At 38.1% G+C, this 17634-nt stretch overlaps 1 protein-coding gene and 1 long non-coding RNA gene across 2 annotated transcripts in view; both read right to left on the bottom strand.

Annotated features, from left to right (window-relative positions):
* The window catches only part of cfap58 (cilia and flagella associated protein 58), a 193310-nt gene that overhangs the window by 971 nt on the left and 174705 nt on the right, over positions 1-17634 (bottom strand). The gene's annotated exons all lie outside the window — the stretch shown is intronic.
* On the bottom strand, positions 2556-6444 carry LOC125785755 (uncharacterized). The gene is made up of 2 exons (XR_007428102.1): positions 4728-6444; positions 2556-4475 (listed from the first exon to the last, which is right to left on the bottom strand). It is a non-coding gene; the product is annotated as an uncharacterized LOC125785755 (long non-coding RNA).

Raw genomic sequence — 17634 nt, forward strand, 5'->3', positions numbered from 1 at the left:
ATGGACAATACATGTAGAAAGCAGCAGGTGGTCATAACGTTATGCGTTATTGGTGTATGTCACACTTTTTTAAAAGGGACTAAAAGGACATTAGTGTGAGAAACATCACTTCACACTATTAGTTTTGGTATATTGATGATGAAAGGAACTACAGCTCTGGAAAAGAAAATAAGAGAGCACTTAAAAATGATGAGTTTCTTTGATTTTACCAAATTGAAAACCTCTGATAATCAAGAGGAAGATGGATTGATGATCAGAAGCCATCAAACCAAACTGAACTGCTTGATTTTTTTGCACCAGGAGTGCAGGCATAACGTTATCCAAAAGCAGTGTGTAAGACTGGTGGAGGAGAACATGATGCCAAGATACATGAAAACTGTAATTAAAAAACAGGGTTACTCTACCAAATATTGATTTTTGAACTCTTAAAAACCTTAAAGATCTTAAAAAATCTTTTTCTTCTTATTATTATTTCAGTGATTTCTCATTTTCTGCAAATAAATGCTCTAAATTGCAATATTATGATTTGAAATTTGGGAGAAATGTTGTTCGTAGTTTATAGAATAAAACAAAAATGTTAATTTTACTCAAATGTATACCTATAAATAGCAAAATCAGAGAAACTTCGATTCATTATACGCTTATGTTTGTAAGCATGTGTTCGAACTGTGTTAAAACTGACAGCATGCAGACATTAGATACATAATCAGATGGTTTTGTCAGTGATCTCTCTGCTTAGGGACTATAGGGGCGTATAATGATATCGATCGAATCGTGAAGGCTTGGCTGTCTCACTCTCACATCGGCCTGGTGTTTGTTTTGTCTGCTTGTTTGTTTGTGGATTTATCGTTGGTTTAGAGTCTATCGGAGTCGGCCGCGAGTTAATGCGGCCATGATCCAAACAAATATCGGTAAACACCATCGCTAAGACTGACACACACTTTTGCATGTGTGTGTGTACACTTTCTCTCTCTCTCCTTCTGCCTCAGTCCTTCACTCACTCGCTCACTTGCTCGCTCTTTCTCTCTCTCTCTCTCTGTCAGACACACAAACACACCCGGCTCTCCCTGCAGAGAACATCTGTTGCCACCCTCATCTCTTTCAACTGTTCTCTAGCGATCGCAAAGCCCTCATCTTTCATTCAGCACACCGCTAACGCTAGCGCAGGACATCTCCACCACATGCTCAGCACAGCGCACACCTAACACCTTCCCTCCCTCCCTCCCTCCCTCTCTCCCTCCCTCCCTCCCCAGAGCTGCAAACTTCTCCATCTTAATTTCTCTCCCTTTCGCCTGCCATGTTTGTCCAATATCAAACGCCGTCAATTAAAATTCACTGGCTGTGTAATGCGATTTCACACGGGGAACGCCGAAGACGCTTGGCAACAAGCTTGAAGCGTGTGCACACATCCTTCCTCCACCTTTTGTTCTTCTCTGTGCCCAAATCCGGAAAAAAAAGAAAAGAAAACAAACAAATAAACAAACGAACGAATGAATAAAGAAAGAAAAAAAGTAGCTAGATTAATATGATTCAGAAAAGGCTTCAAATACTTTTTTGGACGGAAGCGCAGACATCTGCAGAACGCGTGCTTTGATCAAAAAAAGGCCGTTCGCTTGACTTGTAGGATCAGCATCATCTGCAGCTAATGATTTCAGACAATGGCGGAATCAAGGCTTATAATTACATTTGCGGTGTTCTTCAGCATGATGGGATATTTAGAAAATAATGTGGCGAGACACTTTTGGATGACGGTGGCTGGTTGCTTGGTTACTTGGTTGGTTGGTCGGTTGTTTTTTTGTTTTTTCCGCAACCAGATGTACGATAAGCTGGACAGAAGAAGAAATGGTTGGAATGGCGCCATTTGAAAAGGCACTTTTGCCAGTTTTTTTTTTTGGTGGTTTAGAGAGTGGTTGTCCGCAGAGAGGTCTGGAGTAACAGTGACAGCAAGAACATGGAAAAAAAACAAAAAACAAAATAAAAGCATCTAAAAGTATCTTAAAAGTGCCAACAGTGGCAGCATCTGACAGTTTAAGAGCCTAGTCAGCGACTCCAACTCCAAAAAGTGGTGTGACAAGAACATGAAAAGAAGCATTAATTCCAGTAATCACCAATTATCACAAACATGAATACCACCACCTGCTGTAGTTGGTGAAATAATACTATTACCAATTATAACTACAACAAAAGAGTCAAATACCACCAGTGGAGTAAAATAATCAAAGTCAAACTAAAGAACCAAGAGTAGTACCAACTTTAACACTGATACCACAACCAGCAGCAACAACCACAGCTACAGTCTACAGCAGTGGTCGGCAAGAATGAAACATCTGTTCCGTGAGGTTGTTTAAACTATGATAATCGATAATGAAAAAAATAAATAAATGCATAAAAGGCGAGTAACACAAACGTAACACAATAGTTACTTTTACTGGTAACTAGTTACTTTTATAGTGGAGTAACTTAGTTACTAACTCTTACTTTTTTAGAGAAGGAACTAGTAACTATAACTAAATACTTTTTCAAAGTAACGTGCCCAACACTGCTCCTTATATGGGCGTAATGGCTTAAAAAATATTTGGCCCACGGCCAAACTTAATTGCCGACCCCTGGTCTACAGTAGCTTAGACTGAATACATTTGGTTTTGACATTAAAAGATAAATATATGAGACAAAAGTTCAACATTTTAGTTCTGATTTCCAGGTATTTACATCTAGATCTGATACACAGTTCAGAAAATCTAATCATCTTTTTGTTCTGAAGCCACCCATTATTTTGTAAACAAAAGTATTTAACAGATAAATTTAAAATAGTTTTAATTAAGACTTAGGAATATTTACTTGCAAATTCCTGCCTCACAATAACTGCATTTTTGGCAGGTAAAATGCACAATCCACAGGTTTTAAATTTGGAGACTGACTAGGCCAATCAAAAACCTTTTTAACACTTTTTTTGTTATCCCTGATAAACTCCTGTGTAGTTTAGGCAGTGGGTTGTGGGTCATTATATTGCAGCATGATGATTGGGACCTTCCAATCAGTTTGGTTACATCTTTTTTCTAAACTGTCAGACAAAATATTTATGTAGATGTTTCTGTAGAGTCTACTGTACTGCTGCCATTATACATGACATCATCAATGAATATTAATAAGATAATCCCACAAAAAAAGCCATGCAATCACAAGCCACTGTTTTGGGGTTTTATCAACTGCTCTTTTACTTTTTTCTACATGTGCGACATCTGTTACTTAGTACACCAGTGACGACTTTCTATTTTCTGATATTCTGTCCTTTTCTTAGCTTTACTATTAGTTGTTTTTCACCCTGGTTTTCATGTTGGGTTACTCCTTTCACTATAAATGTACAGTTTGCATATCTGAGTGCAGACATTCATAGCTATTTGTTGTTTGAATAATCAATGTAACAGGACACGCCTGTGCAACAAAACGCAATTTAATTATTATTATAAGAGGGTTATTAGACTATCATCACTTTTCTGGAGGTAAAGCCAGTGAGTAAATTGAGAAGTCACTTTCATATCAGTCTTTTTCTCCAAAATGTCTTATCCCATGGGAATCGGTCCTACATTTTATAGACTTTATAAAGTTAAATTACATTACCCCACTTTCCCAGGTAAAACAAATCTCGTCCAACAAGGACTTTACACTTAATAAGGTTGGTTTCCAAGTTCAGAGCAGATCTTTAGATCCCTGAAAGGGCCAACTTCACGGCCAGGCTAGATGACAGCTTTTCATAATTCAGTCCTTTATCGTCTCTGTGACTCGACCTGCGTTTCAGCTCAGATTAATCTTAGTCAAATTTCATTCGGTTAGTCTTCATTCATTAATTACTCAGCTAATTCATAGGGCAAAACTAATCTGCACATTGATGGGGGTTTGATAATAACCAGAGAGGCAACAGCTCTACATTAACAGGCAGAACACTGCCGTAGCGGACACCATTAGGGGGAGAGTAATGAAGTTATGTGTTAAGTTGTTTATTTAACACGTCCATAAGGCTGTGAATGTAATAAAGGCCAGGATACAGGCCTGCACACTTCACTGGATCTCAGCGCAGGCCTCAGAGGGGATACAGTGTGTGCATAGAGTGTATATGCTTCAGGCAGGCTGGGATTACTTCGTAAGGCTACGCATACTCTTTACATAAGTAGAAATGCACATATATGAATATTCTTTCTAAGAAAGAACAAAAGGTATGAAAAAAATAGGTTTTTGTCTTCCTTAAGAAAGAAATTATATTTTTTTTAACACATGTTTTATATTCCAGCATACAAACCAAAAGAGCACAACACAGTTATCTTAGCAGTGCTATTCTAATCATGCATTTACCTCAGCAGTGCTATTCTGATCAACAATTTAACTTAGCAGTGCTATTCTAATCATTAATTTACCTCAGCATTGATATTCTAATCATGACTTTATTTAGCTCTGCAGTGCTATTCTAAACACGAATTTACCTCTGCAGCGCTAATCTAATAATCAATTTACCTTAGCAGTGCTATTCTACTCATAAATTTACCTCAGCAGTGGAATTCTAATCAACAATTTACCTCAGCAGTGCGATTCTAATCATGAATTTACCTCAGCTGTGCTATTCTGATCAACAATTTAACTTAGCAGTGCTATTCTAATAATTTATTTACCTCAGCATTGATATTCTAAACATGACTTTATTTAGCTCTGCAGAGCTATTCTAAACACGAATTTACCTCAACAGCGCTAATCTAATAATCAATTTACCTTAGCAGTGCTATTCTACTCATAAATTTACCTCAGCGGTGGAATTCTACTCATCCATTTACCTCAGCAGTGCTATTTTGATCATAACATTTACCTCAACAGCGCTATTGTAATAATTAATTTACATTAGCAGTGCTATTCTACTCATGAATTTACCTCAGTGGTGCAATTCTAATCATAAATTTACTCTAGCGATGCTATTCTAATCATAAATTTACCTCAACAGTGCTATTCTAATCATGAATTTACCTCAGCAGTGCTCTTTTAGCCTCACAGTTACCTGAGCCGTGCTATTCTAATCATGAATTTACTTCAGAGGTGCTACTCTAGTTTCTCATTTACCTCAACAGGGCAACTCTAATCATGATTTTACCTTAGCAAAAGTACCCTTATCATAAATTTACCTCATGCAGCTTAATGATATTTTGGTCATACATTTACCTTAGCAGGGCTTCTCCAATCACATGTGAGTGACAATCACACAGAGAAAGTCAGCCAATATTTTGGTAAATGAACAAAGGCTAAGGCTAAGTTAGCTAGCTAGTTTCCTCAACTAATGTCAAGTAATAATCTTAGTACAGCTTGTGAATAAAGAGTAGAGGTAAGTTGCAATAAATTAATAATTTTTCAGTATGTATTGTTCTGTCTTCACATATTCTCTGATATATATTTTTGGTTACCAAAAAAATCAGTGCATCACTAGTTTAAGGATTATTAAAGCATCCTCTTTGCTCTTTATTTTTGACACTGGGTGGCCAGTTATCATTTATAACTGTAGGTTTGGTGCTATGAATAAGCTCTTTCTACTTTATGCTCGGAGAAAGGGAGAGCGATAAAGTAATAGAGAGAGAGACAGAGAGAGAGAGACAGAGAGAGAGAGAGAGAGAGAGAGAGAGAGATTGTAAGTCAATAGCATAGATTGATTTGTGCCTGGCTGGAAACCAAAGCTTTTTCTCCCAACAGGCGAAAGTGTGAACATTTCTCAACTTCGACTCGTTTCATTAATGGAACAAAGAGAAACGTCCGTCCATTAAAAACGCATCAACATCCACCCCCCACCCAACCAGCACACCCCCTGCTGTCTTTATGCAGGAAATAAGTAAGTGTGGGGAAAAGCTGTGTTGATTACATTTGCATCTTTCTGCTGATCTGAGGTCAGTTTTGTGGTTCCTAAGCAACAGCTCAATCAATTGTAATGATTTATATACAGTTTGAAGACTTCTATATAGGGCATTTCTATACCATGGCAACACAGTCTGAAATATTCCTTAGATATGATGGTCAGTGAGGCAGTGATACCAGTTCTACTTCCCACAATTCATTATGATACTGAGACTAAACACACATACATCAATACTGTATCGATTTTTAACCCCCACCATTTTGGGAGACAACTGTAATTTACTAACTAGGTCCCCCAATCGAATGATGCCACTAGTTCTAGGAAGGTGGAGCTTCCTCAAATATACACAAACACATCTTTTTAAACTCCCGCTAACACAGCATTATTGGACAGCTGAATGTGCTTAAAGGAGATTGCTAACTGCTAACAACTGCCCGCTCAGACATCACCTTAGCATCACCTTGACTGATGGGCTAGAGGGAGGGTCATTCTACCTTCTTTAGAGAATGAGGTCATTTATACTCTTTTGGACCACCAGCATCACCAGTGATCGGACTCAAAATATCCTAATGAAAATACCAAAATACCAAACAGGGGCCACTTGGGTTAAACACTTGAAAAACACTTTAACAGTTTAACAAAACATAAGGCAAAACACTAAGAAACTTGGACTGAACAACTCAGAACTCTGACAAAACACTAAAAAAAACACTGGGTAACTTTAGTTAAACTCTGGGGGAAAAAAACTTGAGTTAAACTCTGGCTAAGGTCATCTCTGGCTAAAACACTAGAAAAACACTGGCTAATTTTAGGTAAACTCTGGGAAAAAACTGTAAAAAACACTGGTCAACTTAAGTTAAACTGGGTAAAACACTGGGAAAAAAACACTGGGTAACTTGAGTTAAACTCTCGGTAAATCACTGGAAAAAAACACTGGTCAACTTGAGTTAAACTGGGTAAAACACTGTGAAAAAAACACTGGGTAACTTGAGTTAAACTCTCGGTAAATCACTGGAAAAAAACACTGGTCAACTTGAGTTAATCTCTGGGTTAAACACTGGTAAAACACTGGGTAACTTGAGGTAAACTCTGGCTAAAACAAACAAAAAAAAGACTGGTTAACTTGAGGTCATCTCTGGCTAAAATGCTAGAAAAACACTGGGTAAAAACTCTGGGGGAAAAAAACTGTAAAAAAAAAACACTGGTCAACTTGAGTTATACTTTGGGTAAATTACTGGAAAACACACACGTGAACTTAAGTTAAATTGGGTAGAGCACTGGGAAAAACACTGGGTAACTTAAGTTAAACTCTGGGTAATATACTTGAAAAAATTACTGGTCAACTTGAGTTAAACTGGGTAAAACACTGGAAAAACACTGGGTAACTTGACTTAAACTCTCGGTAAATCACTTTAAAAAACACTGCGTAACTTGACTTAAACTCTCTGTAAATCACTGGAAAAACCTGGGAAACTTGACTTAAACTCTCTGTAAATCACTGGAAAAACCTGGGAAACTTGACTTAAACTCTCTGTAAATCACTGGAAAAAACACTGGGTAACTTGAGTTAAACTCTCGGCAAATCACTGGAAAAAAAAACACTGGTCAACTTGAGTTAAACTCTGGGTTTAACACTGGTAAAACACTGGGTAACTTGAGGTAAACTCCGGGGAAAAATGGTAAAGAGTCAACTTGAGTTAAACTCTGGCTAAAACAAAAAAAAAAGACTGGGTAACTTGAGGTCATCTCTGGCTAAAACACTAGAAGAACACTGGGTAATTTTAGTTACTCTGGGGAAAGAAACTGTAAAAAACACTGGTCAACTTACATTAAACTGGGTAAAACACTGGGTAACTTGAGTTAAACTCTGGGTAATATACTTGAAAAAATTACTGGTCAACTTGTTAAACTGGGTAAAACATTGGGAAAAAAAACACTGGGTAATTTGACTTACACTCTTTGTAAATCACTGCAAAAAAACACTGTGTAACTTGAGTTAAACTCTCGGTAAATCACTGGAAAAAAACACTGGTCAACTTGAGTTAATCTCTGGGTTTAACACTGGTAAAACACTGGGTAACTTGAGTTAATCTCTCGGTAAATCACTGGAAAAAAACACTGGTCAACTTGAGTTAATCTCTGGGTTTAACACTGGTAAAACACTGGGTAACTTGAGTTAATCTCTGGGTTTAACACTGGTAAAACACTGGGTAACTTGAGTTAATCTCTGGGTTTAAAACTGGTAAAACACTGGGTAACTTGAGTTAATCTCTGGGTTTAACACTGGTAAAACACTGGGTAACTTGAGTTAATCTCTGGGTTTAAAACTGGTAAAACACTGGGTAACTTGAGGTAAACTCTGGGTTTTAAACTGGTAAAACACTGGGTAACTTGAGTTAATCTCTGGGTTTAAAACTGGTAAAACACTGGGTAACTTGAGTTAATCTCTGGGTTTAAAACTGGTAAAACACTGGGTAACTTGAGGTAAACTCTCGGTAAAACACTGGTTTGATGGCAGATGGTTGGACGTCAGCAGGGGGCGGTATTATTGATTGACTGATTTGAATATTGTAAATATACATCATCCACACCTATAGCCCAGATGAATCTGAAAGGGCGCTACAGAGGCAGAAATGAGCGCAATAAAAGCATTTTTTAAAGGTAAGAAAATTTTAATTCATTAAAAAAATATGTTTTTGGGTTTTAGTGCCTCTTTAAGTCAAAATTCTTATTCTCAATTAAAAATGAGTTGCTTCAGCTGAAAGAATTTATAGATGTCACAAACTTTGCATTTCAAAATAAGAGCAGCTCTACTGTTCAAATGCCATTGATTATTATATTACCTTTTTGCTCTTTTTAACACTTTATTATAATGTAGGTGTTAAAGCTATTTTTGTCAACGCTGTATAAACCTTGTCTAATCTTATATAAGCTATAGTTGCTCTGAAAGTGGGCGGAGCAAGGATAGGCAGTTGTTATACTCCATTATTAATGGATTCTCTCATTCTTCAGCCATTTTTCACACTCCCCCCCCTCCAAAAAAAAAAAAAAAAACGATGATGTTTTTTCCTAAAATTCTCTGGCAACTGCATGACATGTGAAGGCACAATTGCTTATGTTACTGAGTTTTACAGTGACATAAGTAATAGTCTTGCAGAAGATTGGACTGTACGACTGTGTGAGGACTGGACAAGCATTGCCAAGTCTGACACATAACCCTATTTTACTGTTCTACCCTTTTCTCATTTTTCTTTATCCTGCTTTTATTCACTTTTTTTGTTCTTTTTAAAACTTGTTTTCTGTTCCTGCTCTCAGTGAATGAAGCGTTTCTTTTCAGCAAGTGCTATTACTCACATTCTCGCCCCTTAATTTGGTCTGAGGGGTGTCCATTTACAGCAAGAAAGTCTATTTGAACAGCCTGCCTCCTGCAATCACACACAGTCAACAAGTGTACAGAAAATACAGAAGATGGAATCTCCTACAGAGTCCCTGATAGCACTGCGGACGAGGAGCTAAAATATAAAACTGTATCCCACGCCGCACCCCCCCCCCCCCCCCAAATAATAATATTGTCTATTCATACAAAATAATAGTCTGAATTACCCTGAGAGACGGATTTAGTATTGAGTCAGGCTGATGGCTTCAAGCTGAGAGACAGGCTGTGAATAAGCAGCAGAGAACATGCTTTATCTGGAACAGTATGAAGCCTGGCTGATGCATGTTGTAATCAAATCCATATCATGTCCTGTAATAGCACTATAACAACATGAAAGAGTCATAGTGTGTCTTACATCATGCAGGATCCAAGCAGCTCCAATGACATTTATGAGTGTTGATCACCACTGTGTAAACACTTTTATTAAGCATGTCTGACTAAATCATTTAAAACAAAGAGAAGCATGAAAACTTTTAACTACATTACACTATTTTACAATGACCTAAAACATAGTTCATCCATCAAGAAGCACAAAAAGTGTTTAGTGTTCAAATCCCGAACTGTATGAACACAAGATGTTCAACTGTAATGTTAAAACCCTCCACAAGGTGCGTCATGATGGTTAAGATAAGATAAGATAAGATAATCAGGTACCAATTTAAAATAAGACTACCTTTATAAAGGGTTTATAAATGGTTTACAATTAGTTTATTAATGGTTAGTAATTAGGTTGTAAATGCCTTAAAATCATTAATAATCAGTTATAACACATACATAGAAAGGACTACAATATAGACTGCTGTGAGTTCACTATTTGGCAAACAACAGGTCATTGTTTCCCTTTCTACGTATGTGTTATAACTGATTATTAATGATTTATAAGGCATTTACAATCTAACTATCTAAGTTAACAATCTAAGTTAGATTTTAGTTTATTTCTTTCTTTATTGTATATTTTCTACTTTTTTATCTTTATGTGGCATCCTTGGCGAGGAGCAAAGAAAGAATTTCATTGTACGAGGAAACTTGTTTCCTACTGTGCACATGACAATAAACTCTTTGAATCGTGAATTAAAGGACACAGTTTGCTTGCGTGGTTTATTGGTGAGCATTTTGGTGTGTTTAGGTTTATGCCTGTGTGAAACCAAACCAAACAGAGAACAAAGAGTGGCATAAAGTTATCCAAAAGCAGTGTGTAGGACTGGAGGAGGAGAACATGCCAAGATGCATGAAAACTGTGATTAAAAACCAGAGTTATTCCACCAAATATTGATTTCTGAACTCTTAAAACTTTAAGAATATGAACTTGTTTTCTTTGCATTATTTGGGGTCAAATTTTTTTTGTTATTTATATATATATATATATATATATATATATATATATATATATATATATATATATAATTATTCTTGTAAAAGTGATAAAAAAAAACAAAGCTAAGCTGCGCTGTGCATCTTTTATGAAGTACCACAGTCAATAGAGTTAAAACATCTTTGTCTTTCATTCTGTTTCATTCTCATCAGAGTTGTAAATAAGCTTATACAGCATCTGAGCATTTTTCACTCCAACCAAACACTAAAACTTAATATTTAATATATTAAAGACCAATTAAAACACTCAATAAATGCATTTTATGGCACCTCCCTCTGGAAAATGCACTTAGCAGTGAGTCATATTAGCCAAACAATCTGAATTAAACATATTTCTGTTGAGAGTTTTGACGTTTTTATGATTAAATATTCATCTTGCCTTAAGGAGGAGGCTCGTGCTGGTTTTAAGAGCTTGCTACAGTTGTATTTTTCTATTTGGAAAAATGATCTGTGAAGAGAACATCACCAACTACTGTTTTCCACACAACATCTGTTCAGTAGCACCAAGTGCTCCTGCTGCTACTCTGAAAAACACCATCAAACACTCCAACCCCCCTCCACCCCCTCCTCCCACCACCCGGCCCCCTCAAGACTGGAGCTGGACTGCGCTGTAGCAGCAGAGCAGACTGGAGTTTAGAGTTTAGGGCAGGACTTGGCAGATTCAGAGCACTTGAGAGAGACTGAGAGTCACGAAATGTCGAGGAGATTCTTTGTGACGGCTTCATACAGTGGAGGAATGTGATGATGCAACTGTGTACAGTAACAGCACCGTATGAGCCCTCGTTATCAGGCGTTGCATCACGCTCTCATTCAGCGCAGATAATGTGGTGTTTGTGTTGAAATGAAATTAAATGGAAATAAACAAAGTGAGATAAAACCGCTTTTGATATGTGAGGAGAAAGGCTGGGAAGAATGTTTGTGTTTTATTGTTGTTTATATATTGTTATAGTTGATAGTGTCGATTCTCTGTGTGTTTAGTTCTCTTCAGTGTGGATGCATGTTTGTATGTGCATTGTTTTATTATACAAATATATACGCTGCATTACATTTTTAGGACAAAACTTGCACAAGAGTAACCTGTAACATCAGCATTGTTGATTTGGTTTCGTGGGCTGTGACAAACCTTGCAATCATAGTTTATATAACAGATTCTTACATATTGTCACTGTTTTCTAAGGATTTATTTCAATTTTTCTCCCTAATTTAACTAGGCCGACTGTCTCACCCAATCAGATGGTAGTGAGCTGTATATCCCCTATCACTAGTGATGCTCCAACACCAGGAGGGTGAAGACTAGCACACACCTCCTCTGATACTGTTGCTGATGCAGCATTGCCGAGTAGCATCACACAGCGCTCGGAGGAAAGCGCAGCGACTCGGTTCTGATACATCAGCTCACAGATGCAGCCTTGAGCACCATCTACCCAGCCAGAGAGAACAAGTTCAATTGTGCTCTCTCAGGGCTCCAGCAGCTGATGGCAAGCTGCATGATGGGGATTCAAACCTCCTGTCATAGTGGCCGTGCATAGCCAGCTGGACCATTTGGTGCCCCCATTTGGAGCATTTTTATTAGTCCATGCATTTGTCAATTGTGAATTATGTCCAAAAATGATGTATGATAACCATTTCATCAGATTGTTGCTGCTTTCAAATAACTGGTGTTTGTGACTTGTAAGGGCTGGCATCATTGCAAGGTTACATGTAGTACCAGTCAAAAGTTTGGACACATCTTGTCATTTAATGTTTTAGCTTATTTCTTTATATAATTATGTATTTTCTCCATTGTAGATGAATATTAAAGACCTGAAAACAATTAAGGGACACCTATGGAGTGGCGTAGTAAACAGTTTGTGGTTGTAAGATGACAAACTGTGAAATTGTGAAGTTCAAGGGGTGTGAATAGTTTTGCAAGCCACTGTATATCATAATACATATACATATTGTACAGTAAAGTATTTGCTGTCATTTATGTTACTAGTTATCCAAAAAAACTTTAATATCAGACAAATATAACCTGAGTAAATATAAAAAGTACTTTTCAAAGGATAATTTTATTTATTAAGGGAAAAAAACGACCTAAACCAATCTAGCCCTGTGTGAAAAGTGTTTGCCCTGTAATAACTTGGTTGAGTCACCCTTGGCAGCAACAGCTGCAATCAAGCTTTACTGATAACTGGCAACATCTCTGTGGAGGAATGTTGGCCCACCCTTCTTTTCAGAATTGTTTTAATTCAGACATATTTTTTTATAAACGTCCTGTTTAAGATTATGCCACAGTATCTTAAACAGACTTTGATTGGCCACTCCAAAACCTTCATTTAGTTTAGTTTTGCTGCAGAACCCAAGTACACCTAAGCTTGAAGTCACAAACAGATGGTCGGAAATTCTCCTTCAGGATTGTTTGGTAAATAGCCGAATTCCTGGTTCCATCAATTACAGTAAGTTGTTCATGTCCTGAAGCAGCAAAGCAGTACCAGACCATCACACTACCACCACCATGTTTTACACTAAGTATAAGGATCTTTTTCTGAAATCATGTGTTAATTTTACGCCAGATGTAACGGGTTATACACCTTCCAAAAAGTTCCACTTTTGTCACGTCAGTCAAAAGAATATTTACCCAAAGTCCTGGGGATCATCAAGATGTTTCTTGGCAGCATTTTTGGCCTTGGAATTTTCCTATGGAGACATGTCACTAGTGTTCCATGTTTTGTTTTTTTTGTTGTAAAAAACAGCTCTCACTGTGGTCTGCTGGAGTCCCAATGCCTTAGAAATGACTTTGTAACCTTTTCTAGACTGACAGATCTTCAATGACTGATAGATGTTTTCTAATCTGTTTTGAAATGTCTTCATATTGCAGCATAGTGTGTTGCTTTTTGAGATCTTTTAGCTGTTTCATGTTGTCAGAATGAAATCATCATTTAAAAAGTGTTTTTTTTTTTAGTGGTGTCAATCGATTAAAAAATTTAATCTGATTAATCACAACAAAACTCTGTGATTAACTGCGATTATTCGCATGTGATTTTCTTCAGAAGTAAATTATTATAGTGGATATTTAAATGTAAATAAAAGAATGAATGTAAAAAATGAAAAATACAATTATATATATATATATATATATATATATATATAAGTGGTAATAAAGAATGCATGATATGTTGGATTGTAAATGTGGTTGTGAGGATTTCTGAATTCAAACTTAATTTGATGAGAATAAAAATTTCAGAGATGATGGGCAGGAAAGAGTGTGTGCGCGTGTGTGTGCGGAAGTAGGAGTCAAATTGACGCCTTATTTAACTTGCATTAAAAAAATAGTAACGCGTTACTGATTCCAAATGAACAGGGTGCGATAACGCTTTAACATTGACAGCCCTAGTTTTTTATATTTAGTCAGGTTATTATTGTCTGATATTAAAGTTTGTTTGATAGTCGTAAAAATATCAGGATGACAAAAAAGCAAAGAACAAAAGAAATCTTTAAGGGGGCAAATACTGTGTATGAGGATATGTGTGTATGTGTGTAAAACCTGCATGCAAAAGATCCCTAAAGCCCACCAACTCTCTCTGGCCACTCAAGCTGACCCTCTTATGAACTCTCATCCGCACGGCTGAGTGACCTCTCTAAGCCGAAGCCTATTTACTCAGATAAACAGCCTCTTCTGGCCAAGCTAGAGTCCACTCCAGATCACCCCCTCTCTCGGCAGCACTGCGGCGGCTGTACGGCACGTCTGACGGAGATGCCGGCTGTCAGAAGGCTGACTGCTACCACTACAGGTGCCCACTCCAATAAGCACTGCATGGCATGTAGTGTCAGGAGCAATTCTCAATGCATAGGATGGCAGTAACGATGGTTTGGGTGGCCTTGGCTATATGCACATTCCTCTCACTTCACTTTTCGAGGCATGCATATATTTTGGAGGTTGTATTTACGAATATATATGTGTGCTATTGTGAAAGAAACTGTGGAACTATAGAAAATCATAAACATTGTGGAAACTAAATGCAAGGTTTGAAAGTTAGGAGGTTTTTTTTACTCTACTGAAGTCATTTTTACAATTATGTCAATGCGCCGGTGCTGTCGGGTCTCTGTCTCTGCCTCCTTTCTCGTTTCTCACTCCTCTTCCTACTCCTCCTTTAAAAAAGTGTTAATACTACTGTATTTTTTCGGAATAGAAGCTTAACTTAAACTCCTTTAATAAAAAAAAAAAAGTCTTACACACTGCTTTTGGACAACTTTATGCCACTCCTGGTCCATCTTCCTCTTGATTATATTCCAGATGTTTTCAATTTGGTAAAATCAAAGAAACTCATCTTATTTGCACTTAGTTGTATATATTACATAAAAACTACCCTGCATGCTCTATTTTTTTTACATATATGAGACTACACTATATGGCAAATGTGTAAAAAACAAAACGAAACATTTTAAAATGTGGAAGTCATTCCTACAAATATAAAAAGTCATTCCTCACAGTAAAACAGTTCTCATCTCAGTAGTCCAAATCCTGGGCTGTATTTCTTGGCCACTACATCATAGAAGACTTTTTCAAAGTGAAGGACCCTTTTGATACAGCCAGGAAATGCAGCCAACTTCCAGAGCCATTTCAAGGACTTTTTAGGAATGTTCCTCAACGAAACATCTATACCATCTACAGTGCACAATATCATATACAACTAAGTGCAAATAAGATGGGTGTCTTTGATTTTACCAAATGCACCAGGAGTGGCATAAAATTATTCAAAAGCAGTGGGTAAGACTGGTGGAGGAGAACATGCCATGATGCATGAAAACTGTGATTAAAAAACAGGGTTATTCCACCAAATACTGATTTCTGATTTCTTTATGAATATGAATTTTGCATTATTTAAGGTCTGAAAGCTCTGCAACTTTTTGTTATTTCAGCCATTTCTTATTTCCTGCAAATAAATGCTCTAAATGACAATATTTTTATTTGGAATTTGGGAGCAATGTCTTTAGTTTATAGAATAAAATAACAACGTTCATTTTATTCAAACATATACCTATAAATAGCAAAATCAGGGAAACTCTGATTCAGAAACTGAATTGGTCTCTTAATTTTCCCAGAGCTGTATGTCAAAAAATAGAGCAACATTTTACATGCAGGGTAGTTATTAAGATATTTGGTCATATATATATACACTGCTCAAAAAAATAAAGGGAACACTCAAATAACACAATATAACTCCAAGTAAATCAAACTTCTGTGAAATTAAACTGTCCACTTAGGAAGCAACACTGATTGACAATCAATTTCACCTGCTGTTGTGCAAATGGAATAGACAACAGGTGGAAATTATTGGCAATTAGCAAGACACACTCAATAAAGGAGTGGTTCTGCAGGTGGGGACCACAGACCACGTCTCAGAACCTATGCTGTCTGGCTGATGTTTTGGTCAGTTTTGAATGTTGGTGGTTCTTTCACACTCGTGGTAGCATGAGACGGACTCTACAACCCACACAAGTGGCTCAGGTAGTGCAGCTCATCCAGGATGGCACATCAATGCGAGCTGTGGCAAGAAGGTTTGCTGTGTCTGTCAGCGTAGTGTCTAGAGGCTGGAGGCGCTACCAGGAGACAGGCCAGTACACCAGGAGACGTGGAGGAGGCCGTAGGAGGGCAACAACCGAGCAGCAGGACCGCTACCTCCGCCTTTGTGCAAGAAGGAACAGGAGGAGCACTGCCAGAGCCCTGCAAAATGACCTCCAGCAGGCCACAAATTTGCATGTGTCTGCACAAACGGTTAGAAACCGACTCCATGAGGATGGTATGAGGGCCCGACGTCCACAGATGGGGGTTGTGCTCACAGCCCAACACCGTGCAGGACGCTTGGCATTTGCCAGAGAACACCAGGATTGGCAAATTCACCACTGGCGCCTTGTGCTCCTCACAGATGAAAGCAGGTTCATACTGAGCACATGACAGACGTGACAGAGTCTGGAGATGCCGTGGAGAGCGGTCTGCTGCCTGCAACATCCTTCAGCATGACCGGTTTGGCAGTGGGTCAGTAATGGTGTGGGGTGGCATTTCTTTGGAGGGGCGCACAGCCCTCCATGTGCTCACCAGAGGTAGCCTGACTGCCATTAGGTACCGAGATGAGATCCTCAGACCCCTTGTGAGACCATATGCTGGTGCAGTTGGCCCTGGGTTCCTCCTAATGCAGGACAATGCTAGACCTCATGTGGCTGGAGTGTGTCAGCAGTTCCTGCAAGATGAAGGCATTGACGCTATGGACTGGCCCGCCCGTTCCCCAGACCTGAATCCGATTGAGCACATCAGGGACATCATGTCTCGCTCCATCCACCAACGTCACGTTGCACCACAGACTGTCCAGAAGTTGGCGGATGCTTTAGTCCAGGTCTGGGAGGAGATCCCTCAGGAGACCATCCGCCACCTCATCAGGAGCATGCCCAGGCGTTGTAGGGAGGTCATACAGGCACGTGGAGGCCACACACAATACTGAGCCTCATTTTGACTTGTTTTAAGGACATTACATTAAAGTTGGATCAGCCTGTAGTGTGTTTTTTCACTTTAATTTTGTGTGTGGCTCCAAATCCAGGCCTCCATTGGTTAATAAATTTTATTTCCATTGATGATTTTTGTGTGATTTTGTTGTCAGCACATTGAACTTTGTACAGAACAAAGTATTCAATGAGAATATTTCATTCATTCAGATCTAGGATGTGTTATTTGAGTGTTCCCTTTATGTGTAAATAGTATGTATACTATACATAACATATCAACTAATACTGTGTGCTGTAACACAGTTAGCTCCAATCCTACAATGTGAATAGCTGAGAGATGTTCTATGAGGGCCAGTATTGCTCAGTAATGGCACTCTGACTAAAGCTGTTCTATCTAGCATATTTTTCAGACTATAAGGCGCACCAGATCATGAGATTCACAGAATATGGAACAATACCTGTGTGC

The sequence above is a fragment of the Astyanax mexicanus genome, chromosome 21 (assembly GCF_023375975.1).
Source record: "Astyanax mexicanus isolate ESR-SI-001 chromosome 21, AstMex3_surface, whole genome shotgun sequence".
NCBI classification, from domain to species: Eukaryota; Metazoa; Chordata; class Actinopteri; order Characiformes; family Acestrorhamphidae; genus Astyanax; species Astyanax mexicanus.